The following is a 14,866-nucleotide window of genomic DNA, read 5'->3' as shown; positions in this document are numbered from 1 at the left end:
CACCTCACACCAGTCAGAATGGCCATCATCAAAATATCTTCAAACGATAAATGCTGGAGAGGGTATGGAGAAAAGGGAACCCTCTTGCACTGTTGGTGAGAATGTAAATTGCTACAGCCACTATGGAGAACAGTATGGATGTTCCTTAAAAATCTAAAAATAGAACTACCATACGAACCATCAATCCCACACCTGGGCATATACCCTGATAAAACCATAATTCAAAAAGAGTCATGTAACAAAATGTTCATTGCAGCTCTATTTACAATAGCCAGGACATGGAAGCAACCTAAGTGTCCATTGACAGATGAATGGATAAAGAAGATGTGGCACATGTATACAATGGAAAGTTACTCAGCCATAAAAAGAAGCGAAATTGAGTTATTTTTAGTGAGGTGGATAGACCTAGAGTCTGTCATACAGAGTGAAGTAAGTCAGAAAGAGAAAAACAAATACCGTATGCTAATATATATATATATATATATACAATCTAAGAAAAAAAAGTTCTGAAGAATCTATGGGCAGGATAGGAATAAAGACACAGACGTAGAGAACAGACTTGAGGACACAGGGAGGGGGAAGGGTAAGCTGGGTGAAGTTGGAGAGTGGCATGGACTTACATATGTTACCAAATGTAAAATAGATAGCTAGTGGGAAGCAGGCACATAGCACAGGGAGATCAGCTCATGCTTTGTGACCACCTAGAGGGGTGGGATAGGGAGGGTAGGAGGGAGACACAAGAGGGAGGAGATATGAGGATACATGTATATGTATAGCTGATTCACTTGGTTATAAATCATAAACTAACACCATTTTAAAACAATTATACTCCAATAAAGATGTAAAAAAATTAAAAATAAAAAAAAAATTTTAAAAACAAAATAAAGAAATTGTGCGATTTAAACATAAATATCATGACAAGGACCTGAAAAATATTTGACTTGATGACAAATATTCTTTAAGAGGGTTAAAATGGATTCCAGGATTTAAATATAAATCTGTAAGTCTTATTATGAAACGGGCAAAGAAGTGACAGAAGTTATATGATGGCCATCAAATTTTATCCCTAAGCTAAATGCCAACTGGGAAGCATGTTTCCTCTTACTTGCTTCTGCCAAAATTTCACATATTTGGCAGAACAGACAAGGTGCATTATGGGAGCTTTCCACTCTTCTCTGAAGTAGCCGATAAAAGCAGCTGTTGAAAGGAGGTATGTGGACAGGAACTGGATCATCTGAGAATGCAACTCATAAGTTTCTGTGACTCACCCTCCTGCTGTGCGCCCTCTTCCCTTGCCAACTTCAGTGGAGACTTCGAACATCCAGCAAGGATTCTCTATCTCTTCCATGACTTTCTTTATGCCAAATCTATTGGGCTTCTAATCATCCTGAATGACAATGCCAACTGATGGGGCTCAGCAGTAGGCTCAAGAGTAGAAGGATTCTCCTACTCCCTGCTGTTTTCTGTCTTATTTACCACCTCCCTCTTCATAAATATCATGCTGAACATTAATGAAACCTTTTAGCTAATTTGTGAGTCCAGACAGCTCAAGATATTTTCTAAATTATTCATTTTGATAAGCTTTAGCAAAATAACTCTAAAAACATTAAATTCATCAGAGGGAATTAGGGAGAAGGAAAGGAAGGGAGAGAAATGTTGAAAGAATTAATTTCCTGACAGAACTCCAAAGAGAAAATTTTATTTTATTATAATCCTGATTACTCTATTATCAGTGGTTCTTCACCATTTTGTGACCACAAATTCCTATAAATATGTGATTAAAGCTATGAATCTTCTCCCTACCTCCTCCCAAAATGTAAATAATTATATGTAGCTTAAATTTTACACTGAGTTTTAAAGTAGTAGGGACTCATTCCTTTCCTTCCTTCCTCATAACAAAGTCAGTCCTGGACCCCAGGATAAGATCCTGACTCTAAACTATAAAAACTGAGCTACAATGGACTCCATGCCTCTCTTGATCTCACTTCTAACTTAACATTTATTTTTGCTTTTCTACCTCATTCTTTACAGCAGATCCCTAAAGATGGAATGACAGTATATTTCCACTATAGCTCATGAATTATTTTTTGTTGTTTTTCTATTTTCCAAATATTATTTTGAGTTGGTATGAGGTCCCACTGTCAAACAGATATAAAAAGATAAAAAAAGAAAGATAATCCAAACCTTAGTGAATTGGTTCATTTATTCGTGGGTAGACAATGAGTTACAAATGAGAGTAAAAAGGCTTAGAAGAAAAGTTGCTTGGGGAAGATATCATCAGATAATACTGGGCCCAAATCACTCTGAAAGTCATCAACACACTTTGTATCTAAGACCTGAACGCATAAAGAAATACTTATTTCAGCATTATCTTCATGATTATCTATAAATACCAAATACTTATTTACCCACTGTTCTCTTTGAGACACTGTACTAGGATTCCCTTATTACTCTTATTAGATTTGGCTATTTTAAATCTCACTAGATAGACAAAGAGAGAGATAGACAAATAAGCATATATATAAATGAATAGATAATTGCATTTATTCTAAGACTTCTCTATTTGACAAAATAGAGCAGTCCTAGAATAATAGTGGGTTATTTAACCTACTGCAAGAAGATAGTGGATTTTATATTCCTAGGCTTATATGGACACATTTATAAAGCTAAGGGGAAAATGCATAAAATAAAAAGATCTTAATAGAAATGTAACATGCTTGAAAGAAGTTAGGAGAAAGGGCCTCAAGCACTCCTGCTTACAGATCTCACTTTCAATAGAGAAGCACATCCTAGGAGTAACCTAAAGTCTTAAAGAAATGTGCATACCCTCATCTTGTATCTTTAGTATCTTTATCCTAAAAGTAAATGGATGGACAAAGGGTAATGTTTGCAGGCATTAGAATGCTCAGAGGACAAGTGCACTTACTAAACGTTTCTCAGAATGGCATCTGGACTAATCCCTTTACTATGAGAAGGTAGAAACAGCAATTATGTCAGAAAGGAATAGAGTTTAAGTGGCCTTATTTTTTTTTCCCTCAAAGACTAGAGAATATAACTTCCTCAAATCATCAACAAGTATTTTAACACCCTTTAGAAACAGATACATGCCAAGCTATTTGGATATGTTATTTTCCATCATGTTATTAAACCACCTAAACTACCAGCAAAAACAAACAAGCATACCATGCAGGAATAATGCTTTGTTACTCAGAGAAATAATAGACACTTATCTCACTCATACACCAAAATAAATCTGAGATGGGTTAGATTTTTCAATGAAATAATTAATGTACTATAAAAATAAGTAAATATTTAAATATACGGTTGGAGAGAACATTTTCTTTAAAAAAAATGCACACCGAATGCACAGATCAAGAAATAACAGAATAATTGATTGAACTATGAAAAATGTAAATATGTAGGTCAAGCAACAATAATAAAAAAAATTTAATGAAAAGGAAAGTGATAACTGGGGAAAAGTTTTCAATATAAATGACATCCACAGATACAAGGCCTCTGCTATAGAAAAAGCTTTCACTAGTTATTAACATAAAAATTGAATTCCCAAGAGAAAATAGTAAGAAGATATGAACAGGCAACTCTGTAAAAAAGAAAGACAGATGATTGATAAATATATGAAAAAATGCTTAATCTTAATAATCAAAGAAGTATAACTTTAAACAATGTTCTCTGAGTCTTTGCATATAATATTGGTAAATAATTTTAAAATAATACACAGTGTTGTCAGTGAAGTAAAGAAATAAAAACTCATACATTGCTGGAAAGAGCATAAAATATCAATAGTACAGTCTGCTCATGAATAAAGCAAAAGTTGTTTTCCAGAAGAAATTTTATTATCAAAAATTAAGTAAGTAAACTGTAAGTTCAATGTGAGAAAGGAAATTTAAATTGAAGAATTTTAGACTTGCTATAATGTGATTACCTTATCTATTACCCTGGTTCAAAGGCTATATAAATTCTATTTATTTACATTTATGATTCCTAAATTTATATTTTCATCTGAGATCAAGATTTAAATTCTCTCATCCAATTGACTGTTTGATGTCTCCACTTCGTTGTCACAAGTACATCTCAACCTATTCAAAACACAACTCTTGGAACCCACCCAGACCTGGTGCCTACCAGCCCCAATGGGAACAGAGGTGACAGGGCAGGATGGTTTGCTCACAGCCCAGGGAGCAATTGCAGGGTGGAAAGAGGTAAAATATGACCCTGACTAACTGATGCCACCATTGAGCTTGAAGTGATTCCTTTGGTTCTAACTTTTCAAATATAACCTTCCCTTTATTGCTATAACCCTCTTTGTCTATTCTAAAAAACTAATAAACAGAAACCTCAATAAAAGAGTCAGGAGACCAGAAGGGAGAACTCTCATGCCCTGTGACAATAGCAGAGCCCAACAAGAAAAAGCCCCAAAGACTTACCTTCCCTGGCAAGGACTCTGTCAATGAAATGCCAGGGATTTTTTTACTGTTGCCTCCCAACTTCCTTTTGCCCCACTGTAAAAGCCTTCTCCTTCATTTGCCATGCAGCAACTTGAAGGTAGCTCACCACAGCTGAAGACCCCGAATTGCAATCCTCTGCTGATCTTGAGTAAATCTGTTTTTCACCCCTGGGGAAATAACTGGCAGACTATTTGGTTTAGGTCAACATTTTGATGGCCCATTCAAGGACCAGAAAAGACCTGCATAGGCTCTGGGGCTGGTGAACACACAGATGGGATAGCCACGATTGAGCCCATTGAGCTCACTGCTTTTCTCACTGAACCTGGAGCTTGAAGGTTTGCTTCTCTCCTGGACCCAAGCTTATGCCATTCTTGTATTTGAAGCTCTCCAGGCTTTATCCAGGATCTGTTTTAAGGTTTCATCTTTCCAGTTAAGGCCTTGTTCTATGTGTGACTACTCATTCGGCACTTTGGTCTGATTTTGAGATAAGACTGTTTCAACGGAAACTGTACTACTTAAGCCTTCAGCCCACTCCTTTGAAATAGGGGCTATTCTATGGGAACTGGCTGAAAATCCTTTGGCCTGGCTCCTACGGGATCAAGCTGTTCCCTTAGAACCGGCTGGTATTAGGTCTGCAGATTGTTTGAATAGCAAGCTGTTTCAATTGTTTGAGCTATATGCTGTCTGTGCTGTTGAAGGTTTTGAAAATACTTATTTTCCTTGAACAACAACAAAAAAAAAACTCTGAGATGTGGAATCCCAGTTATCTAAGTATTTCAAGGGCACACCCCCTACAGAAATTCCAGCTGACTTTTATGTTTGAAAAGTGATGTCCTTCCTCATGTTCATTTCTAGATAAATGGAACTACCTGACCAAAAGTAATTTAGAATACCTGTGGTCATTATGGGGAATTTTTGAAATCCCCAACTTAAATTTCTTAAAACTGAATTACACTAAAATAGTGTTAAAATTGAACAGAATGCTTATTTTGATTGGTATTTGGAGGCGTCCAAACATTATCAGAAGCCTAAATTTGCCTCTCTGCAAAATAAGATTTTAAGAATAACTGAGGCAGGCACTGTCCTCCAGCACCAGTGGTGAGCACTGAGCCAGAGCAGGAGGTGGCGCTGCTGCAGCACCACGGGGAGGGCTGCACTGCTCACCTTCTGCAGCTCCGTCCGCGCCAGCTCCTTCACCATCACTGGGGCACCATGAAGCTCTAGTCTGGGATGGAAGCTGTGGCTGTTGCGTGTGGCCAGATCTGCATCCCGCCTCAGCACCCAGAGGACATGCAGGAGAGAGAATGAGCCAGAGGGACACGCTGGTGCATCAGTTTGCCAGAGGATTTTTTCCCATTATAGTTTATTACAAGATTTTGAATATAACTCCGAGGCACCTCACAAGTTCGGCTCTCTTGGAAGGTCATCTGCCCACCGTTCCCTCAGTGAGAGCTGTTCCAAGGCTGCTGCCTTGAGAGAATAAAATGTTGAGACCGACTGAATACGTGACTGAACCCAGGCAATTGTATAGTGCAGGCACCAGTCCCTCCCACCAGAAAGCCTACACAATCTCCTGGACCAAACTCACCCACCAGGAGGCAGACAACAGAAGCAAGAGGAACTACGACTCTGCAGCCTGTAGAAAGGAGACCACAAACACAGTAACTTAGACAAAATGAGAGGAGAGAGAAATAGGTTGCAGATGAAGGAGCAAGGTAAAAACCCACAGGATCAAATAAATGAAGAGGAAATAGGCAATCTACCTGAAAAACAATTCAGAGTAATGATAGTAAAGATGATCCAAGATCTCAGAAATAGAATGGAGGCATGGATCAAAAAGATACAAGAAATGTTTAACAAGTACCTAGAAGAACTAAAGAACAAACAATAAGTAATGAACAACACAATAACTGAAATGAAAAATGCACTAGAAGGAATCAACAGCAAAATAACTGAGGCAGAAGAACAGATAAGTGAGCTGGAAGATAGAATGGTGGAAATAACTGCTGCAGAGCAGAATAAAGAAAAAAGAATGAAAAGAAATGAGGACAGTCTCAGAGACCTCTGGGACAACAATTAAATGCACCAACATTTGAATTATACACAACCCAGAAGAAGAGAAGGAGAAAGAATTTCAGAAAATATTTGAAGAGTTAATAGTTGAAAGCTTCCCTAACATGAGAAAGGAAATAATCAACCAAGGCCAGGAAGCATAGAGAGTCATATATAGGATAAACCGAAGGAGAAACATGCCAAGACACATATTAATCAAACTAACAAAAATTAAAAACAAAATATTAAAAGCACCAAAGGAAAAGCAACAAATAACATACAGGGGAATCCCCATAAGGTTAACAGTTGATCTTTCCGCAGAAACTCTGCAAGCCAGAAGGGAGTGGCAGGACATATTTAAAATGATGAAAGGGAAAAACCTACAATGAAGATTACTCTACCTAGCAAGGATCTCATTCAGAGTCAAAGGAGAAATTAAAACCTTTACAGACAGGCAAAAATTAAGAGAATTCAGCACCACCAAACCAGCTTTACAACAAATGCTAAAGGAACTACTCTAGGTGGGAAACACAAGAGAAGAAAAAAACCTACAAAAACAAACCCAAACAATTAACAAAATGGTAATAGGGACATACATATTGACAATTACCTTAAATGTAAATGGATTAAATGCTCCAACCAAAAGACACAGACCGGCTGAATGGACACAAAAACAAGATCTGTATATATGCTGTCTACAAGAGACCTGCTTCATACAGAGGGACACATACAGACTGAAACCGAGGGGATGCAAAAAGATAATCCATGCAAATGGATATCAAAAGAAAGCTGGAGTAACAATATTCATATCAGACAAAATAGACTTTAAAATAGAGACTATTACAAGAGACAAAGAAGGACACTACATAATGATCAAGGGATCAATCCAAGAAGAAGACATAACAATTGTAAATATTTATGCACCCAACATAGGAGCTCCTCAATACATAAGGTAAATGCTGACAGCCATAAATGGGGAAAGCGAGAGTAACACAATAATACTGGGGGACTTTAACACTCCACTTATACCAATGGATAGATCATCCAGACAGATAATTAATAAAGAAACACAAGACTTAAATGACACATTAGACCAGATAGACTTAACTGACATTTATAGGACATTCCATCTGAAAGCAGCAGAATAAACTTTCTTCTCAAGTGCACATGGAACATCTCTAGGATAGATCACATCTTGGCTCACAAATTGAGCCTCGGTAAATTGAAGAAAATTGAGATTGTATCAAGCATCTTTTCTGACCACAACACTATGAGATTAGAAATCAATTACAGGGAAAAAACTAAAAATCACAAACACATGGAGGCTAAACAATATGCTACTAAATAACCAAGAGACTACTAAAGAAATCAAGGTAGAAATCAAAAAATACCTAGAAACAAATGACAACAAAAACACGATGACCCAAAACCTATGGTATGCAGCAAAAGTGGTTCTAAGAGGGAAGTTTATAGCAATAAAATCCCACCTCGAGAAACAAGGAACATCTCAAATAAACAATGTAAACATACACCTAAAGTTGCTAGAGAAAAAAGAAAAAGCAAAACCTAAAGTTTGTAGAAAGAAAGAAATCATAAAGATCAGATCAGAAATAAATGAAAAAGAAATGAAGGAAATAATAGCAAAGATCAATAAAACTAAAAGCTGGCTCTTTGACAAGATAAACAAAACTGACCAACTTTTAGCCAGACTCATCAAGAAAAAAAGGGAGAGGACTCAAATAAATAAAATTAGAAATGAAAAAGGATGTTACAACTGACACTGCAGAAATACAAAGGATCATAAGAGACTGCTACAAGCAACTGTATGCCAATAAAATGGACAACCTGGAAGAAATGGACAAATTCTTAGAAAAGTACAACCTTCTAAGACTGAACCAGGAAGAAATCGAAAATATGAACAGACCAATCACAAGTAATGGAATTGAAACTGTGATTAAAAATCTTCCAACAAACAGAGGTCCAGGACCAGATAGTTTCACAGGTGAATTCTATCAAACATTTAGAGAAAAGCTAACAAATATCCTTCTCAAAGTCTTCCAAAAACTTGTGGAGGCTGAAACACTCCCAAGCTCATTCTACAAGGTCACCATCACCCTGATACCAAAACCAGATAAAGATACTACAAAAAAAAAAAAAGAAGAATTTTACAGACCAATATCACTGCTGAACATAGATGCAAAAATCCTCAACAAAATACTAGCAAACCAAATCCAACAACACATTAAAAGGATCATACACCATGATGAAGTGGGATTTATCCCAGGGATGCAAGGATTCTTCAATATACACAAATCAATCAATGTAATACACCATATTAACAAATTGAAGAATAAAAACCATATGATCACCTTAATAGATGCATTAAAAGCTTTTGACAAAATTCAACACCATTTATGATAAAAATTCTCCAGAGGGCAAAGAGGGAACCTATCTCAATAAAATAAAGGCCATATATGACAAACCCATAGCAAACATCATTCTCAGTGTTGAAAAATGAAAGCATTTCCTCTAAGATGAGGATAAAGACAAGGGTGTCCACTCTCGCCACTATTATTCAACATAGTTTTGGAAGCCCTAGCCATGGCAATCAGAGAAGAAAAAGAAATAAAAAGGAATCCAAATTGGAAAAGAAAAAGTAAAACTGTCACTGTTTGCAGATGACATGATACTATACATAAAAAATCCTAAAGATGCCACCAGAAAAGTAATAGAGCTAATCAGTGAATTTAGTAAAGTTGCAGGACACAAAGTTAATACACAGAAATCTCCTGCATTCCTATACACTAACAATGAGACATCAGAAAGAGAGATTAAGAAAACAATCCCATTTACCATCGCATCAAAGAGAATAAAATATATAGGAATAAACCTACAAAAGGAGGCAAAAGCCCTGTATGCAGAAAAGTATAAGATACTGATGAAAGAAATCAAAGATGACACATACAGGTGGAGAGATATACCATGTTCTTGGATTGGAAGGATCAATATTGTCAAAATGATTATACTACCCAAAGCAATCTACAGATTCAATGCAATCCCTATCAAATTACCAATTGCATTTTTCACAGAATTAGAAAAAAATATTTTACAATTTCTATGGAAACACAAAAGACCCCGAATAGCCAAAGCAAACTTGAGAAAGAAAAATGGAGCTGGAGGAATCAGGCTCCCTGACTTCAGACTATACTGCAAAGCTACAGTAATCAAAACAGTATGTTGCTGGCACAAAAACAGAAAATAGAAAGCCCAGAGATAAACCCTCACACCTATGGTCACCTAATCTATGACAAAGGAGGCAAGAATATACAATGGAGAAAAAATAGTCTCTTCAATAACTGGTGCTGGGAAAACTGGACAGCTCTAACTCTCTAACACCATACACAGAGATAAACTCAAAATGGTTTAGAGACCTAAATGTAAGACCAGACACTATAAAACTCTTAGAGGAAAACATAGGCAGAACACTCTTTGACATAAATTGCAGCAAGATCTTTTTTGACCCACCTCCTAGAGTAATGAAAATAAAAACAAAACTAAACAAATGAGATCTAATTAAAGTTAAAAGCTTTTGCACAGCAAAGGAAACCATAAACAAGACAAAAGGACAACACTCAGAATGGGAGAAAATATTTGCACACAGCAACTGACAAGTGATTAATCTCCAAAATATACAAACAACTCATGCAGCTATATATCAAAAAACCAGAAACCCAATCAAAAAATGGGAGAAGACCTAAATAGACTTTTCTCCAAAGAAGACATACAGATGGCCAACAAACACATGAAAAGATGCTCAATATCACTAATTATTAGAGAAATGCAAATCAAAACTACAATGAGGTATCACCTCACACTGTTTAGAATGACCATCATCAAAAAATCTACAAACAATAAATGCATGGACATATATACACTACCAAATGTAAAATAGGTAGCTAGTGGGAAGCAGCCACATAGCACAGGGAGATCAGCTCGGTGCTTTGTGACCACCTAGAGGGGTGGGATAGGGAGGGTGGGAGGGAGACTCAAGAGGGAGGGGATATGGGGATATATGTATACGTATAGCTGATTTACTTTGTTATAAAGCAGAAACTAACACACCATTGTAAAGCAGTTATACTCCAATAACAATGTTTAAAATAAATAAATAAAATTAAATTTTTTAAAACAACAATAAATGCTGGAGAGGGTGTGGAGAAAAAGGAACCCTCTTACACTGTTGGTGGGAATGTAAATTGATACAGCCACAGAACAGTATGGAGGTTCCTTTAAAAACTCAAAGTAGACTGTCATATGACCCAGTAATCTTACTGCTGGGCAAATACCCAGAGAAAACCATAATTCAAAAAGATACATGCACCCCAATATTCACTGCAGCACTATTTATAATAGGCAAGACATGGAAGAAACCTAAACGTCCATCAACAGAAGAATGGATAAAGAAGATGAGGTACAGTACATATATACAACGGAATATTACTCAGCCATAAAAAGGAACGAAATTGGGTCATGTGTAGAAATGTGGATGAACCTAGAGACTGTCATACAGAGTGAAGTATGTCAGAAAAAGAAAAACAAATATCGTATATTAACGCATATATGTGGAATCCAAAAATTTGGAATAGATAATCTTATTTTCAAAGCAGGAATGAGAAACAGATGTAGTGAACAAAAGTATGGACACCAAAGGGAAAAGGGAAAGTGGTGGGATAAACTGGGAGATTGGGATTGACATGTATATACTGTTACATATAAAACAGATAACTAATAATAAGCTGCTATATAGCACAGGGAACTCTACTCGGTGCTCTGTGGTGACCTAAATGGGAAGGAAATCCAAAAAAGAAAGTATATATGTACACGTATGGCTGATTCACCTTGCTGTACAGCAGAAACTGACACAGTAGTGTAAAGCAACTATATTCCAATAAAAAGAAAAAAGAATAACTGAGGCAAACAAAGTATTAAAGAAAGATAGATAAAATGGTTTTCAAAACCTCATGATTTCTTCCTTGGCTTCTTTGTCTCAGACTCTGCTGCTGGCATTATCTTTCTGTCTCTGGTCTTGGTGCTCATGCCCCAGCCCCACCACCAGCACCATCTTCCTCCTTCCCTTGTGTGCTGCTTACACCTCCTCTATACACTCAGTTCTCCCATACTACCTCTCTCATCGAACTTATCCTTTTCTCTGGAATTCTCCCCACTCTCTTTTTCTCTAATCTTATCAGAGCCTGTCCCTTTAAAATTAAGCTTCCTGAGGATCCGGAGGCTAAACGCTTAATTTTTTATATTCCTCAGACTGAAGCTGAACTGCAAGCCATAGTCAAAGAATTTCCAAAGTAGCCAAAGAACCTCACAGATATGTGGAGGAATTTAATATAGTCATTCGAACTTATCAACCTGGTTTCTCTGATTTGTATTAGCTAGCTCACATGCTCATTGGTGAGGGCCAGGCTCAGCATTGGATGAAAACTGCTAACTGGGAAAATCCTGAAAGATCTCTAGAATTAAAATTTGGAGACCAGCCAGCTAACTTATTATATGATCAGGTTTGGGCAATTGCTAGGTGACTTCATCAGACAAATCCTAGGGCTTTTCAAAAGCCTGTTGATTGGAACAAAATTCAGGCCTGCACACAAAAATCTGATGAATATGTTCATGGCTATTACAATTGACTTTGGATTATTTTTAAAGAAAATTCTGGTCTTCCTTCAGATGTTGATTCCCCCTGAGTAGCTTATGTTTAGTATGTTATTATTTATCTATGTTTATTAATGGGCTGAACCAGGACCCTTCCCTTCAAGTAAAATGGGCCAGAATGGAATGAGAAACCATGTACACTGCAGATTTAGTTAATCTGGCAAATCAGCTCTCTCATACATCTAGATAAGGCACCTAAAAGGAAGACCACCAAAATTCTTAATCTTCAACTTCAGCAAATGGAAGCCCTTAAACAGAACCATTTATGCTGATAGTAGATATACTTTTAGAGTATAGCTCATGACTTTGAAATGTGGAAGCAACATAGCTTCCTTACTTTCAGTGGAAATAAAATTTTAAATAGCCACTATATTCAGGAATTCTTAGACGCAGTACTTTTACCTGCTGCTTTAGCTATTATTAAGATTTGGAGGACTTCCGGGAAGATGGCAGAAGAGTAAGACGCGGAGATCACCTTCCTCCCCACAGATACACCAGAAATACATCTACACGTGGAACAACCCCTACAGAACATCTACTGAACGCTGGCAGAAGACCTCAGACCTCCCAAAAGGCAATAAACCCCCCCACGTACCTGGGTAGGGCAAAAGAAAAAAGAATAAACAGAGACAAAAGGATAGGGACGGGTCCTGCACCAGCGGGAGGGAGCTGTGAAGGAGGAAAAGTGTCCACACACTAGGAAGCCCCTTCGCGGGCGGAGACTGCGGTGGCGGCGGGGGAGCTTCGGAGCCGCGGAGCTTCGGAGCCGCAGAGGAGAGCACAGCAACAGGGGTGCGGAGGGCAAAGCGGAGAGATTCCCGCACAGAGGATCAGGGCCGACCGGCGCTCACCAGCCCGAGAGGCTTGTCTGCTCACCCGCCGGGGCGGGCGGGGCTGCCAGCTGAGGCTCGGGCTTCAGTCGGAGCCACAGGAGAGGACTGGGGTTGGCGGCGTGAACAAGCCTGCAGGGCGTTAGTGCACCGCGGCTAGCCGGGAGGGAGTCCGGGGGAAAGTCTGGACCTGCCAAAGAGGCAAGAGACTTCTTCTTCCCTCTTTATTTCCTGGTGCGCGAGGAGAAGGGATTAAGAACGCTGCTTAAAGGAGCTCCAGAGACGGGTGCGAGCCGCGGCTAAAGGTGCGGACCCCAGAGACAGACATGAGACGCTAAGGCCGCTGCTGCCGCCACCAAGAAGCCTGTGTGCGAACACAGGTCAGTATCCACACCCCGCTTCCAGGGAACCTGTGCAGCCCACCACTGCCAGGGTCCCGGGATCCAGGGACAACTCCCCCGGGAGAACGCACGGCGCACCTCAGGCTGACGCAACGTCACTCCGGCCTCTGCCGCCGCAGGCTCGCCCTGCACTCTGTGCCCCGCCCTACCCCCCGGCCTGAGTGAGCCAGAGCCTCCGAATCAGCGGCTCCTTTAACCCGGTCCTGTCTGAGCAGAGAACAGACGCCCTCCTGCGACCTACATGCAGAGGCGGGGCCAAATCCAAAGCTGAGCCCTGGGAGCTGTGAGAACAAAGAAGAGAAAGGGAAATCTCTCCCAGCAGCCACAGAAGCAGCGGATTAAAGCTCCACAATCAACTTGATGCCTGTGGAATACATGAATAGACAACGAATCATACCAAATAGAGGAGGTGGACTTTGAGAGCAAGACTTATGCTGTATAACTTTGCTTCCACCATTTGTCCTAGGGTTCTATCTGTCCATTTGTTTTTGTTTATTTAATTTTTTTCTTTTTTTTCTTAATAATTATTTTTATATTTTAATAACTTTATTATATTTTATCTTATTTTATTTTACTTTATCTTCTTTCTTTCTTTCTTTCCTTCCTTCCTTCCCTCCTTCCTTCCTTCCTCCCTCTCTCCTTTCTTTCTTTCTTTCTTTCTTTCTTTCTTTCTTTCTTTCTTTCTTTCTTTCTTTCTTTCTTTCTTTCTTCTTCTACTAATTCTTTCTTTCTACATTTTCTCCCTTTCATTATGAGCCGTGTGGATGAAAGGCTCTTGGTGCTGGAGCCAGGAGTCAGTTCTGGGCCTCTGAGGTGGGAGAGCCAACTTCAGGACACTGGTCCACAAGAGCCCTCACAGCTCCTCATAATATCAAATAGCGAAAATCTCCCAGAGATCTCCATCTCAACACCAGCACCCAGCTTCACTCAACGACCAGCAAGCTACAGTGCTGGACATCCTAGGCCAAACAACTAGCAAGACAGGAACACAACCCCACCATTAGCAGAGAGGCTGCCTAAAATCATAATAAGTCCACAGATACCCCAAAACACCCCAACAGACGTGGACCTGCCCACCAGAAAGACAAGATCCAGCCTCATCCACCACAACACAGACACTAGTCCCCTCCACCAGGAAGCCTACACAACCCACTGAACCAACCGTAGCCACGGGAGACAGACACGAGAAACAATGGGAACTACAAGCCTGCAGCCTGCAAAAAGGAGACCCCAAACACAGTAAGTTAAGCAAAATGAGAAGACAGAAAGACACACAGCAGATGAAGGAGCAAGATAAAAACCCACCAGATTTAACAAATGAAGAGGAAATAGGCAGTCTACCTGAAAAATAATTCAGAATAATAATAATAAACATGATCCAAAATCTTGGAAATAG

Source organism: Orcinus orca, chromosome 17, assembly GCF_937001465.1.
Source record: "Orcinus orca chromosome 17, mOrcOrc1.1, whole genome shotgun sequence".
NCBI classification, from domain to species: domain Eukaryota; kingdom Metazoa; phylum Chordata; class Mammalia; order Artiodactyla; family Delphinidae; genus Orcinus; species Orcinus orca.
This window is presented reverse-complemented; position numbering follows the sequence as displayed.